Source organism: Bufo gargarizans, chromosome 7 (genome assembly GCF_014858855.1).
Source record: "Bufo gargarizans isolate SCDJY-AF-19 chromosome 7, ASM1485885v1, whole genome shotgun sequence".
NCBI lineage: Eukaryota > Metazoa > Chordata > Amphibia > Anura > Bufonidae > Bufo > Bufo gargarizans.
This window is the reverse complement of record NC_058086.1, coordinates 93,977,043-93,994,293: the sequence shown is the minus strand read 5'-3', so window position 1 is coordinate 93,994,293 and position 17,251 is coordinate 93,977,043. Positions and strand designations below refer to the sequence as shown.

At 42.7% G+C, this 17,251-nt stretch overlaps 1 protein-coding gene across 5 annotated transcripts in view; it reads left to right on the top strand.

The window, feature by feature from the left end:
• Positions 1–17,251, top strand: part of GORAB (golgin, RAB6 interacting) — a 255,671-nt gene that overhangs the window by 208,293 nt on the left and 30,127 nt on the right. The window contains exon 8 of one of the 5 annotated variants that reach the window (XR_006390886.1): positions 1,871–1,924. The exons of the other annotated variants lie outside the window; for them this stretch is intronic. The gene's annotated coding sequence lies outside the window, so the exon portion shown is untranslated. The remainder of the gene's footprint in view (positions 1–1,870; positions 1,925–17,251) is intronic. 5 annotated transcript variants of the gene reach the window in all.

The following is a 17,251-nucleotide window of genomic DNA, read 5'->3' as shown; positions in this document are numbered from 1 at the left end:
GACTCCAAAATGGTATGAATAAAAAGTTCACACTGTCCCGCAAAAAATGAGCCGCTATACAGCTAAGTAGACAGAACTATAAAAAAGGTTATTTTTTTCAAAGTTAAAATTCATTTTTACACTATTTAGACATAAAAAAATATACATATGGCGTATTGTAATTGTACTGACACAGAGAATGAAGGACATGGGTCAGTTTTGCCGCAAAAGAAACGCAGTGGGAACAAAACCCGTAAAGCGGTGGAGAAATTGTGGGGGTTTTTTTGTTCCCAATTCCACACATTTGGAATTTCTGTACTGCATCCCACTACATTGTATGCCATAATTAATGGTTGTGTTAGAAAGTACTTAGCCTGCAAAAAATGTATTTGGTATTTTTGCAGACTTTATCTCCCATTTTAAGAATACTATTATCTTGGGTGTAGCTCTATAAAATTATCATATGATCCACCCCATCAGGTGAATGGCATAAAAAATAATTAAAAAAAATGTGCCATTTTCTTGGTCCCCTTGCCTCACAAAAAGTGTAATATCAAGTGATCAAAAAGTACTATGTACCCAAAAATGGTACAAATAAAAGGGCACATTTATTAAGACAGGCGAGTTAGACGTCAGTCTTAATAAAGCCCATCTCTGGCAATGGATCCACCGAAGTTATGAAGAGCCTTCCTCTGCCAGTTCTAAATGTAAGACAGCCGTAGAAAGTGGTAAGGGAGACTGCCTGCTGGCCTGTCCCCTTCCCCACCCATGCCCACTTATTTAGACCTGGCATGAGCGGGGGAAAGTCGCAGATTGCGGCACAGCAAACCGTTGCACCTTAAATATGCCTAATATAGGCGTATTTCGGAATAATATATGACCCCCAAAAACATTCTCATTGCAAAAAATACAAGCCTCAAATACCAGAAAAATAAAAACCATATGGTGCTCCTTCCCTTCTGAACGTATTGCCTACCAACCACATATGAGGCGTCTCTGTAAACTGTAGAATCAGGGTAATAAATATTGAGGTTGCTTTTCCACTGTAGCAGAACTTCAGCTGTGTTTTTGGTGGCTGCTCAAACACTGCATCAAAACAGGTAAGGAATTTGTTAGGTTTTTGCTATTGTTGGATTGCAAATGAGCATAGGGCCATTAAGGTGTTAAATTTGTTGTTGAGGGAGGAACTTTTTTGTCAGCGTGTGTGTATATATAGCAACATAGTATTAGCTTGCCTAATTATAGCTTGCATCATTCTCAAAGTGTAGCATTTTTAAGTGCTCTAGAGATATTCAGGAGGTAATCGGGAGGTGGATACAATCTAAAAAAGTAAGATTTGTTTGTTTAAAATGTTTCCCCTCTTGAAAATGGCAGATCTGGTTCTGTGCAGGAATTGTTGTGCTTTTATCCAGTCTTTGGAGGTTTGAATGCTGTCTGATCTGTAAACAGCTCTCCGTAATGCAGCAGGCATTTTTTTTAATCTGTTTGTAAATTAACTGTTAAACAAATTCAGGCTGAGACTGTTGCAGTGCCACTGCCACAGAGGCCCCCTAGAAATGGAAGATGGGTAATTGTAGGTTCTAGTAGACTTGGGCCCCTTGCAAACGAGCGTGTCCAGATGCGTTGTCTGCGATCAGGAACAATCGTGCTAGAAGGTACGCAATTGCAGTCAGTTATGACTGCGATTTGCTTTCCAATGTACAGTTTTTATCGTGCGGGTGCACTGCGTTTTGCATGCGCGTGATAAAAAACTGACTGTGGTACCCAGACCCGAACTTCTTAACTGAAGTTCAGATTTGGGTTAGGTATTCTGTAGATTTTAGGTCCCTGCAAAAGGACCTGCGCTCTTCACGTGGTGGGCGCGATTACTTCATCTAAGGTCCTTTTGCAGGTCCTGAAAGAAGAAGCAAGAAGAGGATGCCTGCTGTGCGCTCAATTGGAACAGGTAAGTTATTTCTTTTTAACACCTCAATCTACAGTTGTGTTCAAAATGATTCAACCCCCACTGAAAATGAGTGTTTTGGCCAGTTTGACATTGATTTTGATCATTTCAGTCATCTTGTTTACAATTAAATCAAAGAGGCACTTGTAAGTCAGACAAATATAACATAACATTTATAATGAAATAACCACAAATGTATTTTCTGTGCTCACATCATTATCAGTTTTATTCAACCCCCAAGTGACATTCAATCTTAGTACTTGGTACAACATCCTTTTCCAGGTATAACAGCTTTTAAACGTGAAGCATAGCTTGACACAAGTGTCTTGCAGCAATCTACGGGTATCTTCGCCCATTCTTCAAGGGCAAAAGCCTCCAGTTCAGTCACATTCTTAGGCTTGCGTGCTGCAACTGCTTTTTTTAAGTCCCACCAGAGGTTCTGAATCGGATTTAAGTCTGGTGACTGCGATGGCCACTTCAAAATGTTCCAGCCTTTAATCTGCAACCATGCTCTAGTGGACTTGGACGTATGCTTGGGATCATTGTCCTGTTGAAAGGTCCAACATCTCCCAAGCATCAGGTTTGTGACGGACTGCATCATATTTTCATCCAATATGTCCTGGTACTGAAGAGAATTCATGGTACCTTGCACACGCTGAAGCTTCCCTGTACCTGTAGAAGCAAAACAGCCCCAAAGCATGATTGGACCCCCCCCCCCCGCCATGCTTCACAGTAGGCAAGGTGTTCTTTTCTTCATAGGCCTTGTTCTTCCTCTTCCAAACATAGCGTTGATCCATGGGCCCAAACAGTTCTAATTTTGTTTCATCAGTCCACAGAACACTATCCCAAAACTTTTGTGGTTTGTCCACATGACTTTTGGCATACTGCAGTCGACTCGTCTTATTCTTTGGAGACAGCAAGGGGGTGCACCTGGGAGTTCCGGCATGGAGGCCTTCATTACGCAGTGTGCGCCTTATTGTCTGAGCTGAAACTTCAGTACCCACATCTGACAAATCTTTTTTCAGTTCCTCAGCAGTCACACGGGGACTTTTCTCCACTCTGCGCTTCAGGTAGCGCACAGCAGTCGAAGTCAGCATCTTCTTTCTGCCATGACCAGGTAGCGTTTCAACCGTGCCCTTTGCCTTGAATTTGCAAATGATGCTTCCTATGGTATCTCTTGGTATGTTTAACATCTTTGCAATTTTCTAATAGCCATTGCCCTTCCTGTGAAGAGAAATCACCTCTTCTCTTGTCTTCCTTGACCTTTCTCTTGACTTCACCATGTTTGTAAACACACCAGTAAATGTCTAGAAGGAGCTGAGTATCACAGTCCTTTTAAATCTGCCTAATTGGTGCTTATTATGCTTGATTGCTGCTCCTTGACATCCACAGGTGTTTTCAATACCTGATCGAAAACACTTGAATGAACCTCTGTTCTTAAGAGTGGTAGTCTTTAAGGGGTTTAATAATTGTGTCAATGAAGAAATCACAAAAAAAAAAAAAAACATTTAATACTGTATTGCAAAAACAGTTGATGTCATTTTAGTTGCATTTGATTCTTTAAAAAGTCCTTGTAAGATTTCATTCTGAACACAATTACAAATGTACACTAAATTCCCTAAAACCCTTTACAGCATTGGGGGTTGAATAATTTTGAACACAACTGTACAGTTTACTAAGCATTCTACAGGGAATACACTTTAATGGGGTCCGGGGTTGCTTTCATCCCTATCATCTGCTAGCAACCATGCGTGAAAATTGTACTGTATCCGCACTTGCTTGCGGATGCTTGCGATATTCATGCATCCCCATTCATTTCTATAGGGCCTGTGTTGCGTGAAAAACGCAGAATATAGAACATGCTGCGATTTTCACGCAACGCACAAGTGATGCGTGAAAATCACCGCTCATTTGAAGTGAATGGGTCCGGATTCAGTGCTGGTGCAATGCAATATTGTAAAGCAGAGGTAGATGTTATTGTCCATCTTGGGACAAATCATCTGGCTTGCAATGAGGTTTCAAAGGTGAAGGAAGCTTTTCACACACTTGTTGCATCGACTGTTTCATTCTCTGCAGTTTTGCCTGCATTAAGGAATTCAATGTATGGCTTGGTGAATGGTGTGTGAACCAAGGGTTTGGCTTTGTGTCTCATGTTAGCTCTAGTTGGAATGGAAAATAACTGTACAAGAAAGATGCATCTTTCTCTCAAGAGAACGAATGTCCTCAGTGAACAGTTCAAAGTATTTGCTAAGGAGCATTTAAACTAGGAAAGGGGAGCAAAAGAGTGATAATCCAGCAGTCCGACTGCCCCCGGAACAATGCCAGAAGATGCCAGTAGCACATAGGTTAAGAAATGACAAGCTCTGAGTCTTGTCTACAAATGCTTGCAGTCTAGGGAATAAGATCAATGAACTTGAGGCTATAATGGCATCTGAGAATATAGATTTATTGGCTGTTCCTGAGACATGGTTCAATTAGATAAATGACTGGGATATAACAGTACCAGAGTTCTCTCTATATAGGAAAGGGAGAGGGGTGGCCCTGTTTCTGAAAGATATCATAAAATCTTATCTAATACAAGTTAGCGAGACCAATTTAGAGTCAGTTTGGGTTACCTTGCAGCTTGATAATCATAAGGTAACTCGTGTAGGTGTGATATATAGACCACCTGGCCAAGTCAAATAATTAGATGATCTACTAGTTGAGGAAATAGCTAAATGACATTGAAAAGGGGTGTTATCATTATGGGAGACTTTAATCTTCCTTATGTAAACTGGAAAACCACACAAAAACAAAAGTTTTAGATTTTAGAAAAACGGACTTTTCTAAAAATAAATTTGTGGTATCAGAGTCCCTAGCAGACTGGAACAGTTTCAATGGAGCCCAGGAGAAATGGGGCTCCTTAAAAGTGGCACTATTGAAGGCAACAGATAATTGCATCAGGCTTGTCAGTAAAAGCAAAAAAAGAAGATACCACTGTGGTACTCAGAAGTGGGCAAAATCATTAACAATAAAAAGATTTTAGATACATCCTTTAGATACATAAATGAAATAAGGAAATTAAAACAAGGAATTACCAAATTAAAAACAAATATATATATATATATATATATATATATATACAGACCAAAAGTTTGGACACGCCTTCTCATTCAAAGAGTTTTCTTTATTTTCATGACTATGAAAATTGTAGATTCACACTGAAGGCATCAAAACTATGAATTAACACATGTGGAATTGTATACATAACAAAAAAGTGTGAAACAACTGAAAATATGTCATATTCTAGGTTCTTCAAAGTAGCCACCTTTTGCTTTGATTACTGCTTTGCACACTCTTTGCATTCTCTTGATGAGCTTCAAGAGGTAGTCACCTGAAATGGTTTTCACTTCACAGGTGTGCCCTGTCAGGTTTAATAAGTGGGATTTCTTGCCTTATAAATGGGGTTGGGACCATCAGTTGCGTTGTGGAGAAGTCAGGTAGATACACAGCTGATACTCCTACTGAATAGACTGTTAGCTGTTTTTTTCTTGCCATAATACAAATTCTAAGTAAAAAAAAAAACGAGTGGCCTTCATTACTTTAAGAAATGAAGGTCAGTCAGTCCGAAAAATTGGGAAAACTTTGAAAGTGTCCCCAAGTGCAGTCACAAAAACCATCAAGCTCTACAAAGATACTGGCTCACATGCGGACCGCCCCAGGAAAGGAAGACCAAGAGTCACCTCTGCTGCGGAGGATAAGTTCATCCGTGTCACCAGCCTCAGAAATCGCAGGTTAACAGCAGCTCAGATTAGAGACCAGGTCAATGCCACACGGATTTCTAGCAGCAGACACATCTCTAGAACAACTGTTAAGAGGAGACTGTGTGAATCAGGCCTTCATGGTAGAATATCTGCTAGGAAACCACTGCTAAGGACAGGCAACAAGCAGAAGAGACTTGTTTTGGCTAAAGAAATTTGATATCTTTGGTTCCAACCACTGTGTCTTTGTGCGATGCAGAAAAGGTGAACGGATGGACTCTACATGCCTGGTTCCCACCGTGAAGCATTGAGGAGGAGGTGTGATGGTGTGGGGGTGCTTTGCTGGTGACACTGTTGGGGATTTATTCAAAATTGAAGGCATACTGAACCAGCATGGCTACCACAGCACCAGGCTGTGTAAGGGCTATTTGACCATGAAGGAGAGTGATGGGGTGCTGCGCCAGGTGACTTGGCCTCCACAGTCACCGGACCTGAACCTAATTGAGATGTTTTGGGGTGAGCTGGACCGCAGAGTGAAGGCAAAAGGGCCAACAAGTGCTAAGCATCTCTGGGAACTCCTTCAAGACTGTTGGAAGACCATTTCAGATGACTGCCTCTTGAAGCTCATCAAGAGAATGCCAAGAGTGTGCAAAGCAGTAATCAAAGCAAAAGGTGGCTACTTTGAAGAACCTAGAATATGACATATTTTCAGTTGTTTCACACTTTTTTGTTATGTATACAATTCCACATGTGTTAATTCATAGTTTTGATGCCTTCAGTGTGAATCTACAATTTTCATAGTCATGATAATAAAGAAAACTCTTTTAATGAGAAGGTGTGTCCAAACTTTTGGTCTGTACTGTGTATGTGTATATATATATATATATATATATATATATATTAGAAGATAAAGAACTAGCTGACTGCCTCAATGAATACTTCTGTTCAGTTTTTACAAAGGAAAATGAAGGAAAAGGACCTGTTAGGGAGGAAGACGTATAAATCTTTTGATGCATGTGTGTTTACAGAGGAAGATGTTCTAAGTCATCTGTCTTAAATTAATACAAATAAGTCACTGTAATAGGTCTCCAAATATAAAATATTTATGTATGAAAAATGTATCAACCTGATTTGGTAATCTTCTCCAAATCTAGCAAAGAACACCTGGAAGACTCATAACCAGGATTCAACAAGAGTTATATAAAAAAATGAATAATGTGATTTATTTTCAGTCTTCATTAGAGTTGATTACTTATACAAATACTTTAGGAAAAGTCTTAGTCTAATTGTCCATGAGTGAATGTTTGTAGTCCTTGAGGTATCTGTGTTGGAGGTCAGGAATCATCTTCTCAAGACTCCATGTGTCCATCTCTAGCCATCGTAAAACAGCCCCCAACAGAGTGTGTGAGTGTAAGAAGACCCCCCTTGTCTGTCCCTGTCAGTCATTTATAACATAGATACAGGTGTGTCTTTACAAATGTAGACTTTAAATATAGTTTTTTTAATAAAGGTAAAACATATCAATTCACTTTTACCACGAATATGAAGTACAGTGTATCACAACAAAGCAGCCTCAGGATGGCTAGGATACTGTAAGGAAAAGTATTTCAAAGTTATTACCAAATAAAGTGATACATGTCAGATTTTCTAAATTTGGCAAGGTCCTCAATGTGAAAAATCGCTTGGTCCTGAAGGGGTTAAAGACACAATTGTTTCTTTAACTATTACTTTTATTATTACTTCACATACAGTATGATGCTTGTTTTATAAAGTTGGTCCAAAAAGGCATTACAGAGGACCTGTCAGCTCTCATGTCACATGTGTTGCAGTCAACACTTGTATTCCCCATCTCAGCAGCAACTTTCTTCTCTGCATTTTGGTTTGCCCTTTATTCTTCCTGGAATAAATAAAAAAAATATGACAACTAGGTGTTACCATTTTGTCAGTGACACATTTCCCTGCACAGCCTGACACTGTCTGATGTAGAATTGTTATTTCATGAAATAACAATTGTTTCCTAAACCATTCATGTTGTAAGATCCTCTTTTAACCCCTTAAGGACACAGCCTTTTTACACCTTAGGACCAGGCCATTTTTTGCAAATCTGACCAGTGTCACTTTAACCACCTCTGGACCGCCTAACGCAGATGTGCGGTCCGGAGGTGGCAGCCCTGCGCAGAGTCACGCATATATGCGTCATCTCGCGAGGGCCGGGATTTCCTGTGAACGTGCGCACACAGGCGCGCACGCTCACAGGAACGGAAGGTGAGCGAGTGGATATCTGAATTTTTTAACCCCTAACAGGTATATTAGACGTTGTTTTGATAACAGCGTCTAATATACCTCCTACCTGGTCCTCTGGTGGTCCCTTTTGTTAGGATCGACCACCAGAGGACACAGGTAGGTCAGTAAAGTCGCACCAAACACTACACTACACTACACCCCCCACCCCCGTCACTTATTAACCCTTTATGAACCCCTGATCACCCATGATCACCCCATATAAACTCCCTGATCACCACCCTGTCATTGATCACCCCCCTGTCATTGATCACCCCCCTGTCAGGCTCCGTTCAGACGTCCGTATGATTTTTACGGATCCACGGATACATGGATCGGATCCGCAAAACACATGCGGACGTCTGAATGGAGCCTTACAGGGGGGTGATCAATGACAGGCGGGTGATCACCCATATACACTCCCTGATCACCCCCTGTCATTGATCACCCCCCTGTCATTGATCACCCCCCTGTAAGGCTCCATTCAGACGTCCGCATGATTTTTACGGATCCATGGATACATGGATCGGATCCGCAAAACACATGCGGACGTCTGAATGGAGCCTTACAGGGGGGTGATCAATGACAGGCGGGTGATCACCCATATACACTCCCTGATCACCCCCTGTCATTGATCACCCCCCGGTCATTGATCACCCCCCTGTAAGGCTCCATTCAGACGTCCGCATGATTTTTACGGATCCATGGATACATGGATCGGATCCGCAAAACACATGCGGACGTCTGAATGGAGCCCTACAGGGAGTGATCAATGACAGGCGGGTGATCACCCATATACACTCCCTGATCACCCCCCTGTCATTGATCACCCCCCTGTAAGGCTCCATTCAGACGTCCGCATGTGTTTTGTGGATCCGATCCATGTATCCATGGATCCGTAAAAATCATGCGGACGTCTGAATGGAGCCTTACAGGGGGGGGTGATCAGTGACAGGGGGGTGATCACCCTGATCACCCCCTGTCATTGATAACCCCCCTGTAAGGCTCCATTCAGACGTCTGCATGTGTTTTGTGGATCCGATCCATGTATCCATGGATCCGTAAAAATCATGCGGACGTCTGAATGGAGCCTTACAGGGGGGGTGATCAGTGACAGGGGGGTGATCACCCTGATCACCCCCTGTCATTGATAACCCCCCTGTAAGGTTCCATTCAGAAGTCCGCATGTGTTTTGTGGATCCGATCCATGTATCCATGGATCTGTAAAAATCATGCGGACGTCTGAATGGAGCCTTACAGGGGGGGTGATCAGTGACAGGGGGGTGATCACCCTGATCACCCCCTGTCATTGATAACCCCCCTGTAAGGCTCCATTCAGACGTCCGCATGTGTTTTGCGGATCCGATCCATGGATCCGTAAAAATCATACGGACGTCTGAATGGAGCCTTACAGGGGGGGTGATCATTGACAGGGGGGTGATCAGGGAGTCTATATGGGTGATCACCCCCCTGTCATTTATCACCCCCCTGTCATTGATCATCCCCCTGTAAGGCTCCATTCAGACATCCGCATGTGTTTTGCGGATCCGATCCATGAATCCGTAAAAATTATACGGACGTCTGAATGGAGCCTTACCAGGGGGGTGATCAATGACAGGGGGGTGATCAGGGAGTCTATATGGGTGATCACCCCCCTGTCATTGATCACCCCCCTGTCATTGATCACCCCCCTGGTAAGGCTCCATTCAGACATTTTTTTTGGCACAAGTTAGCCAAATTTTTTGTTTGTTTTTGTTTTTTCTTACTAAGTCTCATATTCCACTAACTTGTGTCAAAAAATAAAATCTCACATGATCTCACCATACCCCTCACGGAATCCAAATGCGTAAACATTTTTAGACATTTATATTCCAGACTTCTTCTCACGCTTTAGGGCCCCTAAAAAGCCAGGGCAGTATAAATACCCCACATGTGACCCCATTTCGGAAAGAAGACCCCCCAAGGTATTCCGTGAGGGGCATATTGAGTCCATGAAAGATTGAAATTTTTGTCCTAAGTTAGCGGAAAGTGAGACTTTGTGAGAAAAAAAACAAAAAAAACAATATCCGCTAACTTATGCAAAAAAAAAAAAATTCGAGGAACTCGCCAGGCCCCTCATTGAATACCTTGGGGTGTCTTCTTTCCAAAGTGGGGTCACATGTGGGGTATTTATACTGCCCTGGCTTTTTAGGGGCCCGAAAGTGTGAGAAGAAGTCTGGGATCCAAATGTCTAAAAATGCCCTCCTAAAAGGAATTTGGGCCCCTTTGCGCATCTAGGCTGCAAAAAAGTGTCATACATGTGGTATCGCCGTCCTCAGGAGAAGTTGGTCAACGTGTTTTGGGGTGTCATTTTACATATACCCATGCTGGGTGAGAAAAATATCTTGGTCAAATGCCAACTTTGTATAAAAAAAATGGGAAAAGTTATCTTTTGCCAAGATATTTTTCTCACCCAGCATGGTTATATGTAAAATGGCACGCCAAAATACATTCCCCAACTTCTCCTGAGTACGGCGATACCAGATGTGTGACACTTTTTTGCAGCCAAGGTGGGCAAAGGGGCACATATTCCAAAGTGCACCTTTCGGATTTCACAGGCCATTTTTTACAGATTTTGATTGCAAGGTACTTCTTACACATTTGGGCCCCTAAATTGCCAGGGCAGTATAACTACGCCACAAGTGACCCCATTTTGGAAAGAAGACACCCCAAGGTATTCCGTGAGGGGCACGGCGAGTTCCTAGAATTTTTTATTTTTTGTCACAAGTTAACGGAAAATGATGATTTTTCTTTTTTTTTCTTTTTTCCTTACAAAGTCTCATATTCCACTAACTTGCGACAAAAAATAAAAAATTCTAGGAACTCGCCGTGCCCCTCACAGAATACCTTGGGGTGTCTTCTTTCCAAAATGGGGTCACTTGTGGCGTGGTTATACTGTCCTGGCAATTTAGGGGCCCAAATGTGTAAGAAGTACCTTGCAATCAAAATGTGTAAAAAATGGCCTGCGAAATCCGAAAGGTGCACTTTGGAATATATGCCCCTTTGCCCACCTTGGCTGCAAAAAAGTGTCACACATCTGGTATTGCCGTACTCAGGAGAAGTTGGGGAATGTGTTTTGGGGTGTCATTTTACATATACCCATGCTGGGTGAGAAAAATATCTTGGTCAAATGCCAACTTTGTATAAAAAAATTGGAAAAGTTGTCTTTTGCCAAGATATTTCTCTCACCCAGAATGGGTATATGTAAAATGACACCCCAAAACACATTCCCCAACTTCTCCTGAGTACGGCGATACCAGATGTGTGACACTTTTTTGCAGCCAAGGTGGGCAAAGGGGCACATATTCCAAAGTGCACCTTTCGGATTTCACCGGTCATTTTTTACACATTTCGATTGCAAAGTTCTTCTCACACATTTGGGCCCCTAAATTGCCAGGGCAGTATAACTACCCCACAAGTGACCCCATTTTGGAAAGAAGACACCCCAAGGTATTCCGTGAGGGGCATGGCGAGTTCCTAGAATTTTTTATTTTTTGTCGCAAGTTAGTGGAATATAAGACTTTGTAAGAAAAAAATAAAAATAAAAAATCATCATTATTTTCCGCTAACTTGTGACAAAAAATAAAAAGTTCTATGAACTCACTATGCCCATCAGCGAATACCTTAGGGTGTCTACTTTCCGAAATGGGGTCATTTGTGGGGTTTTTCTACTGTCTGGGCATTGTAGAACCTCAGGAATCATGACAGGTGCTCAGAAAGTCAGAGCTGCTTCAAAAAGCGGAAATTCACAGTTTTGTACCATAGTTTGTAAACGCTATAACTTTTACCCAAACCATTTTTTTTTTTTTGCCCAAACATTTTTTTTTATCAAAGACATGTAGAACTATAAATTTAGCGAAAAATTTATATATGGATGTCGTTTTTTTTGCAAAATTTTACAGCTGAAAGTGAAAAATGTCATTTTTTTGCAAAAAAATCGTTACATTTCGATTTAATAACAAAAAAAGTAAAAATGTCAGCAGCAATGAAATACCACCAAATGAAAGCTCTATTAGTGAGAAGAAAAGGAGATAAAATTCATTTGGGTGGTAAGTTGCATGACCGAGCGATAAACGGTGAAAGTAGTGTAGTGCCGAAGTGTAAAAAGTGCTCTGGTCATGAAGGGGGTTTCAGCTAGCGGGGTTGAAGTGGTTAAGTGCTGATAACTTTAAAACGCTTTGACTTATCCAGGCCGTTCTGAGATTGTTTTTTCGTCACATATTGTACTTCATGACACTGGTGAAATGAAGTCAAAAAAATATTTTTTTTTGAACCAAAAAATACCTAATTTAAAAATTTTTGGGAAAAATTAGCAAATTTCAAAGTTTCAGTTTCTCTACTTGTGTAATACATAGTAATACCCCCAAAAATTTTGATGACTTTACATTCCCCATATGTCTACTTTATGTTTGAATTGTTTTGGGAATGATATTTTATTTTTTGGGGATGTTATAAGGCTTAGAAGTTTAGAAGCAAATCTTGAAATTTTTCAGCAATTTACAAAAACTAAATTTTAGGGACCAGTTCAGGTCTGAAGTCACTTTGCGAGGCTTACATAATAGAAACCACCCAAAAATGACCCCATCTAAGAAACTACACCCCTCAAGGTATTCAAAACTGATTTTACATACGTTGTTAACCCTTTAGGTGTTGCACAAGAGTTATTGGCAAATGGGGATGAAATTTGAGAATTTCTTTTTTTGTCAAATTTTTTATTTTAACCCATTTTTTCCACTAACAAAGCAAGGGTTAACAGCCAAACAAGACTGTATCTTTATTGCCCTGACTCTGCCGTTTACAGAAACACCCAATATGTGGCCGTAAACTACTGTACGGCCACACAGCGGGGCGTAGAGGGAAAGGTGCGCCGTTTGGTTTTTGGAGGGCTGATTTTTATGGACTGGTTTATTTACACCATGTCCCATTTGAAGACCCCTGATGCACCCCTAGAGTAGAAACTCCCTAAAAGTGACCCCATCTAAGAAACTACACCCCTCAAGGTATTCAAAACTGATTTTACATACGTCGTTAACCCTTTAGGTGTTGCGCAAGAGTTATTGGCAAATGGGGATGAAATTTGCAAATTTCATTTTTTTGTCTAATTTTCCATTTTAACCCATTTTTTCCACTAACAAATCAAGGGTTAACAGCCAAACAAGACTGTATCTTTATTGCCCTGACTCTGCCGTTTACAGAAACACCCAATATGTGGCCTTAAACTACTGTACGGCCACACAGCGGGGCGTAGAGGGAAAGATGCGCCGTTTGGTTTTTAGAGGGCTGATTTTTATGGACTGGTTTATTTACACCATGTCCCATTTGAAGCCCCCTGATGCACCCCTAGAGTAGAAACTCCCTAAAAGTGGCCCCATTTTGGAAACTACGGGATAAGGTGGCATTTTTTTGGGGACTATTTTTAGGGTAAATATGATTTTTGGTTGCTCTATATTACATTTTTGTGACGCAAGGTTACCAAAAATTGAAACTCTGAAATTTCATCTCCATTTGCCATTAACTGTTGAGGAACACCTAAAGGGTTAATGAAGTTTGTATAATCAGTTTTGAATACCTTGAGGGGTGTAGTTTCTTAGATGGGGTCAGTTTTGGGGAGTTTTTACTCTAGGGTGCATCAGGGGGGCTTCAAAAGGGACATGGTGTCAATAAAAAAGGCCATCAAAATCGGCCTTCCAGAAACCATGTCGGTCCTTTCCTTTTGCGGCCTCCCTTTTACTGATACAGCAGTTTACGACCACAAATGTGGTGTTTCTGTAAACTGCAGTATCAGGGTAATAAATATTAAGTTTTGTTTGGTGTTTAACCCTTGTTTTGTTACCGGAAAAAACGGATTGAAATGGAAAAGTGCCAAAAATAGCGGTTTTGGCACCGTTTTTTTTTTTTTTTAACTGTATTAATCTGGGGGGTTAGGTAATGGGATATTTTTATAGAGGAGATTCTTACGGACGCGACAATACCTAATAAGTCTACTTTTTTTTAAAATTATTTAGGTTTTTGACTATATTATCTTTTTTGATACAAATCTTTTTTTGGGTATCTCTAAAGTCTAAGGGTCATTTTTATTTCTTTTTTTATCCAATTATCTCATGTGGGGACTCATTTTTTGCGGGATGAGCAGATGGTTTTATTGGCTCTATTTTGGGGGCTATATGACTTTTTTATCGCTTGCTATTAAACTTTTTGTTATGTAAGGTGACAAAAAAATTCTTTTTTTGCACCTATTTGTTGTTTTTTTTTTTGACCGTGTTAATCTGGGGGGTTGGGTCATGGGGTATTTTTATAGAGGAGATTCTTACGGACGCGGCAATACCTTACAATTATTTTGGTTTTAGACTATATTATCTTTTTTGATTCAAATTTTTTGGGGGGTATCTCTAAAGTCTAAGGGTCATTTTTGTAAAAAAATTTTTTATCCAATTATCTCATGTGGGGGCTCATTTTTTGTGGGATGAGCGGACGGCTTTATTGGCACTTTTTGGGGGGTTATATGACTTTTTGATCGCTTGCTATTAAACTTTTTATTATGTAAGGTGACAAAAAAAAACTTTTTTTGCACCTTTTTTTTTTTTTTTTCCTTGACCGTGTAAATCGGGGGGGGGGGGGGGGGGTTAGGTCATGGGCTAGTTTTATAGAGGAGATTATTACCGACGCGGCGATACCTAATATGTCTACTTTTAATAAATTATTTTAGCTTTTTTTGGGTGTCTCAAGTCTGAGAACCAGTTTTTTTTTATCCGATGTCAGTGCTAAATTGGGATATAAATTTAGTACTCCATGGAAGTGTGATTCTCCCTGAAGCAACCGTCAATGCAGAGGCCCGGATGATCGGGGCAAGTGTCGCACTGAGTAGTCGTGTCCTTCCGTATCCCCCTCCTGCGACACACTCTGCACTTTTTTTGGGTTCGTCCCTTCTTTCCAGTATGGGGGACCACACCTGGAAAGTGTTGGCCAGGGACGATCCGGGCACCTACAGTTCCCGAGGTACTCCGGCCTGCTCTTTCCCGGTCCGAAAAGATCAGGGCCTTGAGGACTGCCTCATAGAACTGGAGGAATGTCCCTGTGCTGCCAGCGCTTCGGGATAGTACAAAAGAGTTGTACATGGCAACCTGCACCAAGTAGACCGCAACTTTTTTATACCATGCCCGGGTTTTGCGCATGGCGTTATATGGCTTGAGGACTTGATCAGAGAGATCAACTCCTCCCATATACCGATTGTAAGCGACGATACAATCGGGCTTGAGGACCGTTGCCGTGGTACCTCGCACAGGGACAGGGGTGATGCCGTTACCATGAATTGTGGACAGCATAAGGACATCCCTCTTGTCCTTATACCTGACCAGCAACAGGTTTCCAGTGGTAAGGGCACGGGTCTCACCCCTGAGGATAGGTACCTGGAGGGGGTGGGCAGGGAGGCCGCGTTGATTTTTCCGCACGGTCCCACAAGCGGACGTGGATCTGGCGGCAAGGGACTGAAACAAGGGGATACTGGTATAAAATTTATCCACGTAAAGGTGGTAACCCTTATCCAGCAGTGGGTACATAAGGTCCCACACAAGTTTCCCGGTAACACCCAGAGTGGGGGGACATTCTTGGGGTTGAATCCGGGAATCTCGCCCCTCGTATACACGAAATCTGTAAGTGTACCCTGAGGTACTCTCACAAATTTTGTATAGCTTCACGCCATACCTCGCCCGCTTGGAGGGCACATACTGGCGGAAAATGAGTCTCCCCTTGAACGCAATGAGAGACTCATCAACCGCGACCTCTCTTCCAGGTACATAGGCCTCCATGAATTTGGCCCCAAAGTGATCGATGACCGGCCGTATCTTGTACAGACTGTCATGGGCAGGATCACCTCGGGGGGGACATGCTGCATTATCGGAATAATATTCCGGATGGCCTCAAACCGGGAGCGTGTCATGGCTGTACTGTAAAGTGGGGCCTGGTATAGGACGTCCCCACTCCAGTACAGCCTGACACTGTTTTTTTTTACCAGGCCCATATGCAGCACGAGGCCCCAAAATGTCCTCATTTTGGCTGCACTGACCGGCGTCCAGCCACCGGGCCTGGCCAAAAAGGAGCCCGGGTGTTGAGCGACGAACTGTTGGGCGTACAGATACGTCTGCTCCACCATCAGATTTACCAGTGGGTCACTGAAAAAATGACAAAAAAAGTCATATTCAGTGTAGCCCACTGTGGAAATCTGGATTCCTGATTGGCCTACAAAATCAGGAATCACAGGCTCGTATCGCTCTGGGCTACACCAGACAAGTTCACCGGCAGGGGGCTCCGGTGGATTTAACTGGTGGGCCGGGAAACCAGTACGAGCCCCAGAGCTGCTCGTACTAGTGTGGGCCACAGGGTCCTTAACATGGCGGTCCCCTTGCTCCGCCTGGCGGCGTCTCCGCCGCCTTGGGGGCTCATCATCATCGCTAGTTGATGAGGAGGATGCGGATGACAACAGGAATGTGGGGTCATCCTCATCCTCACTGGGACTCTCGGAGTCAGAGGCAATCTGGGCGTATGCCTCCTCGGCCGAGAACGTCCGGCGGGCCATAGGGGAGTGTGTGTCTGCGTGTATATGTGCGTGTGTGTAACTCTTTATTTTGTGTGCGTGTGTGTGGGGGCACGGGTGTTCACGAACTCACCCTAAAACTAACAGAAAAAAAATAAAATAAACTAACTAAAAAAAGGGCAAAAAATGTGGGGAAAAAAATTCAAAACCGCTGATCAACCGTCCGAAGTTGATCAGCGGTGGGGTGTGCGATGCGCTAACAGTGGCCGACACTAAGTGCCGGCCACAGTCAGCGTACACGGAAAAAAAAAATGCACCCCAAAAAAGGTGGGGGGGGCAAGTGGCAGCACCCCTGGGGGGTCTAGGGTCACACAGCTGTGCTGTGGACCCCAGACACCCTAACTTAGGGTGATGCAATCAAAGTTCAGAAACTAACTTTCCCTTTTTTTTTCCTGCCTAAACCAAACTTTCCCTAGCTGTCCCTATGTACCTGATGGGGTCCTGGGGGGCACAGATCGGGTCCTGGGGGGCACAGATCGGGTGCAGGCAGCGGTGCAGCAGACACGTGCAGGCAGCTCCTCTCTCCTCCGGCTCCGGAACACAAAAGGAGGAGGAGAGGAGCGCCTGCCTCTTTTGAATCTGCCGCCGGACCGCCCACAGACCAATCAGAAAGCGATCCTGAGTGGTGATGTCACCATCACCACTCAGGATCGCTGGATGGTGATTGGTGGGGTGAAATCA